The sequence below is a fragment of the Penaeus vannamei genome, chromosome 37 (genome assembly GCF_042767895.1).
Source record: "Penaeus vannamei isolate JL-2024 chromosome 37, ASM4276789v1, whole genome shotgun sequence".
Taxonomy (NCBI): domain Eukaryota; kingdom Metazoa; phylum Arthropoda; class Malacostraca; order Decapoda; family Penaeidae; genus Penaeus; species Penaeus vannamei.
Genome location: NC_091585.1, coordinates 13,731,737 through 13,736,736, shown reverse-complemented (window position 1 = coordinate 13,736,736; position 5,000 = coordinate 13,731,737). Strand labels below are relative to the sequence as shown.

At 58.3% G+C, this 5,000-nt stretch overlaps 1 protein-coding gene across 1 annotated transcript in view; it reads left to right on the top strand.

Annotated features, from left to right (window-relative positions):
- Positions 1–5,000, top strand: part of Dg (Dystroglycan) — a 51,830-nt gene that overhangs the window by 31,993 nt on the left and 14,837 nt on the right. The gene's annotated exons all lie outside the window — the stretch shown is intronic.

Genomic DNA, 5,000 nt, shown 5'->3' with positions numbered 1-5,000 from the left:
ATATTTTAGGTTTTTCTCCACTCTTGTCACTCCTTTCTCCTCAGTCCCTTCTTTCTCCTCTAACCCTTTATCTTCCCTCCTCTTTCCTCTCCTCTCCCCTCTTCCCTTCCCTCTTCCCTCCCCTCCCATGTCCTCTTCCCTCCCCTCCCCTCCCCTCCCCTCCCCTCCCCTCCCCACCCTTCCCCTGTCCTCTTCCCTCTTCCCCTCCCTTCCCCTGTCCTCTTCCCTCTCCCCTCCCTTCCCCTGTCCTCTTCCCTCCCCTCCCTTCCCCTGTCCTCTTCCCTCTCCCCTCCCTTCCCCTGTCCTCTTCCCTCTCCCTCCCTTCCCTGTCCTCTTTCCTCCCCCCCCCCTTCCCTGTCCTCTTCCCTCTCCCCTCCCCTCCCCTGTCCTCTTTCCTCCCCTCCCTCCCCCTGTCCTCTTTCCTCCCTCCCCTCCCCCTGTCCTCTTCCCTCTTCCCTGTCCTCTTCCTCCCTCCCTCCCCTGTCCTCTTCCCTCCCCTCCCCTCCCCTGTCTTCTTCCCTCCCCTCCCCTGTCTTCTGTCCTCTCCCCCCCTCCCCTCCCCCTGTCCTCTCCCCTCCCCTCCCCTGTCCTCTGTCCTCTCCCCCCCCTCCCCTGCCCTGTCCTCTGTCCTCTCCCTCCCCTCCCCTCCCCTCCGTTGTCCTCTCCCCTCCCCTCCCCTGTCCTCTGTCCTCTCCCTCCCCCTCCCCTGTCCTCTGTCCTCTGTCCTCTCCCTCCCTCCCCTGTCCTCTGTCCTCTCCCCTCCCCTCCCCTGTCCTCTGTCCTCTCCCCCTCTTCTCCCCTCCCCTCTGTCCTCTCCCCCTCCTCCCCTCCCCTCTTCTCCCCCTCCTCCCTCTCCCCTCCCTCCCCTCCTCCCTCTCTCCCTCTTCTCCCCTCCTCCTCTCTCCCCTCTTCTCCCCTCCCTCCCTCTCCCCCTCTTCTCCCCTCCCCTCCCTCTCCCCTCTTCTCCCCCTCCTCCTCTCCCCTCTTCTCCCCCTCCTCCCTCTCCCCTCTTCTCCCCTCCCCTCCCTCTCCCCTCTTCTCCCTCCTCCCTCTCCCTCTTCTCTCCCTCCTCCCCTCCCCTCTTCCCTCCCTCCTCCCTCTCCCCTCTTCTCCTCCTCCTCCCTCTCCCTCTTCTCCCCCTCTTCGCCACCTGTTTCCTTACCCCTCTTCCTCCCTTCCCCAAAGGTCCCATTCCCCAAACCCTCTCTTTTCTTCTCCCCTACCAGTTCTTTCCTTATTCCATCACCTCTCTCCTTCCTTTTTTGCTCTTTTCCCCTCACCTCTCCCACCCACCTACTCCCTCTCTCTCCTCCCTCCCTCTCCTCCTCCCCTCTCCTCCTCCTCCTCCCCCTCTCCTTCCTCCCTCTCTCCCTATCTCCCTCCTCCCTCTTCTCTTCCTCCTCTTTCTCTCCCTTCTCCCTCTCCCTCCCTCTCCTCCTCTCTCTCCCTCCCTCCTCCTCTCTCCTCTCTCTCTCCCTCTTTCCTCTCCTTTCTTTCCTCTCCCTCCCTCTCCTTCTTTCTCCCCCTCTCTCTCCCTCCTTCTTTCTCCTCTCCCTCCTTCTTTCTCCTCTCCCTCCTTCTCTCCCCTCTCCCTCCTTCTTTCCCCTCTCTCCTCCCTCCTCTCTCCCTCTCTCCTCCCTCTTCTCTCTCCCCCCTCTCCCTCCTTCTTTCTCCCTCTCTCTCCTCCTTCTTTCTCCCCTCTCTCTCCCTCCTTCTTCTCCCCTCTCTCTCCCTCCTTCTTCTCCCCTCTCTCCCTCCTTCTTTCTCCCTCCCTCTCCCTCCTTCTTTCTCCCCTCTCTCCCTCCTTCTTTCTCCCCTCTCTCTCCTCTTCTCTCTCCTCTCTCTCTCCCTCCTTCTTTCTCCCTCCCTCTCTCCTCCTCTTTCTCCCCCTCTCTCCCCTCCTTCTTTCTCCCCCTCTCCTCCTCCTTCTCTCTCCCCTCTCTCTCCTCCTTCTTTCTCCCCCTCTCTCCTCCTTCTTTCTCCCCTCTCTCTCCTCCTTCTTTCTCCCCTCTCTCTCCCTCCTTCGCTCTCTCCCTCTCTCCTTCTTTCTCCCTCTCTCTCCCTCCTTCTTTCTCCCCTCTCTCTCCCTCCTTCTTTCTCCCCTCTCTCTCCCTCCTTCTTTCTCCCATTCTTTCTCTCCTTCTTTCTCCCATTCTTTCTCTCCTTCTTTCTCTCCTTCTTTCTCCCATTCTTTCTCTCCTTCTTTCTCTCCTTCTTTTCTCCATTCTTTCTCTCCTTCTTTCTCCCCTTCTCTCTCCCCCTTCTTTCTCTCCTTTCTCTCCTTCTTTCTCCCCTCTTTCTCCCTTCTTTCTCCCCTCTTTCCTCCCTTCTATCCCTTCTTTCTCCCTTCTTTCTCCCTTCTTTCCTCCCTCTTTCTCCCTTGTCTCTCTCCTTCTTTCTCCCCTTCTTTCTCCCCTTCTTTCTCCCCTTCTTTCTCCCCTTCTTTCTCTCCTTCTTTCTCCCCTTCTTTCTCCCCTTCTTTCTCCCCTTCTTTCTCTCCTTCTTTCTCCCCTTCTTTCTCCCCTTCTTTCTCCTCTCTTTCTCCTTCTTTTCTCCTTCTTTCTTCCTTCTTTCTCTCCTTCTTTCTCTCCCTCTTTCTCTCCCTTCTTTCTCCCCTTCTTTTTCTCTCCTTCTTTCTCTCCTTCTTTCTCTCCTTCTTCTCTTCTTTCTCCCCCTTCTTTCTCCCTTCTTTCTCTCCTTCTTTCTCTCCCTCCTTTCTCCCTTCTTTCTCCCCTTCTTTCTCCTTCTTTCTCTCCTTCTTTCTCCCCTTCTTTCTCCCCTTCTTTCTCCCCTTCTTTCTCTCCTTCTTTCTCCCCTTCTTTCTCCCCTTCTTTCTCCCCTTCTTTCTCCCCTTCTTTCTCCCCTTCTTTCTTCCAGTCTTTCTCCCCTTCTTTCTTCCATTCTTTCTCCCCTTCTTTCTTCCATTCTTTCTCCCCTTGTTTTCCTCCTCCTCTCTCCTTCTTTCTCCCCTCGTTTTCCTCCTCCTCTCTCCTTCTTTCTCCCTCGTTTTCCTCCCTGTCTCCCCTCCGTTTTTCCTCTATCCTCTCCTTCTTTCTCCCCTCGTTTTCCTCCTCCTCTCTCCTCCTCTCTCCCCTCGTTTTCCTCCTCCTCTCTCCCCTCGTTTTTCTCCTCCTCCCTCCTCTCTCCCTGTTTTCCTCCTCCCTCTCCCCTCCTCCTCTCTCTTCGTTTCCTCCCTCCTCTCTCCCTCGTTTTTCCTCCTCCCTCTCCCCTCGTTTTTCTCCCTTTCTCTCCCCCCTGTGTCTCCTCCTTCTCTCTCCCCTGTCTGTCTCCTCCTTCTCTCCCCCTGTGTCTCCTTCTCTCTCTCCCCTGTGTCTCCTCCTTCTCTCTCCCCCTGTGTCTCCTCCTTTCTCTCCCCCTGTGTCTCCTCCTTCTCTCCCCCTGTGTCTTCCTTCTCTCTCCCCCTGTGTCTCCTCCTTCTTCTCTCCCCCTGTGTCTCCTCCTTCTCTCTCCCCCTGTGTCTCCTCCTTCTCTCTCCCCCTGTGTCTCCTCCTTCTCTCTCCCCTGTGTCTCCTCCTTCTCTCCCCCCCCTGTCTCCTTCCCTCCTTCTCTCTCCCCTGTGTCTCTCCTTCTCTCTCCCTGTGTCTCCTCCTTCTCTCTCCCCCTGTGTCTCCTCCTTCTCTCCCCCCTCTGTCTCCTCCTTCTCTCTCCCCCTCTGTCTCCTCCTCCTCTCTCCCCTCTGTCTCCTCCTCCTCTCTCCCCCTGTGTTCCTCCCTCCTCTCCTCCCCCTGTGTCTCCTCCTCCTCTTTCCCCCTGTCCCCTCCTCCTCTCTCCCCTCCCTCCCTCCTCTCTCCCCCTGTGTCTCCTCCTCTCTCCCCCTCTGTCTCCTCTCCTCCCCCCCTGTGTCTCCTCCTTCTCTCCTCCTGTCTCTCGCCTCTTCTCTCCTCCATCTCTCCCCCTCTGTCTCCTTCTCTCCTCCGCTCTTCCCCCCCCCTCTGTCTCCTTCTCTCCCTCCCCCCCTCTGTCTTCTTCTCTCCTCCGCTCTTCCCCCTCTGTCTCCTTCTCTCCTCCGCTCTTCCCCCTCTGTCTCCTTCTCTCCTCCGCTCTTCCCCCCTCTGTCTCCTTCTCTCCTCCGCTCTTCCCCTCTGTCTCCTTCTCTCTCTCCGCTCTTCCCCCCCCCTTCTGTCTCCTCTCCCCCCCCCCTCTGTCTCCTCTCCCCTCTGTCTCCTCTCTCCCCCCTCTGTCTCCTCTCTCTCCCCCCTCTGTCTCCCTCTCCCCCCTCTGTCTCCTCTCTCCCCCCCCTCTGTCTCCTCTCTCTCCCCCCCTCTGTCTCCTTCTCTCCTGCCCCCCCCTCTGTCTCCTTCTCTCCTGCCCCCCCCTCCTTCTCTCCTGCCCCCTCTGTCTCCTTCTCTCCCCCCCTGTCTCCTTCTCCCCCCCTCTGTCTCCTCCTGCCCCCCCCTCTGTCTCCTCCTCTCTCCCCCCCTCTCCTCTGTCTCCTTCTCTCCCCCCTCTGTCTCCTTCTCTCCCCCTCTGTTCTCTTCCTCCCCCTCTGTCTCCTTCTCCTCCTCCCCCCCCTCTTGTTCTCTTCTCCCCCCTCTCTTGTTCTCTTCCCCCCCTCTGTCTCCTTGTCTCTCCCCCCCTCTCTCTGTCTCCTTCTCTCCCCCTCTCTCCTTCTCTCTCCCCCTCTGTCCCTCCTCTCCCCCCCTCTGTTCTCCTTTCCTCCCCCCCTCTGTCTCCTTCTCTCCCCCTCTCTCTTGTCTCTCTTCCTCCCCCCCTCTCTTGTTCTCCTTCTCTCCCCCTCTCTCTTGTCTCCTTCTCTCCCCCCCTCTTGTTCTCCTTCCTCCCCCCCTCTGTCTCCTCTCTCCTCCCCCCTCTCTGTCTTCTCTCTCTCTCTCCTCTCTCTCTCTTTCTTTTTCTCTCTCTCTCTCTTTCTCTCCTCTCGCTCTCTCTCTCTCTCTCTGTCTGTGTGTCTCTATCTCTTTCTCTCTCTTTCTTCTTTCTGTCTTTCTCTTTCTCTCTCTCTCTTTCTCTCCTCTTCCCCT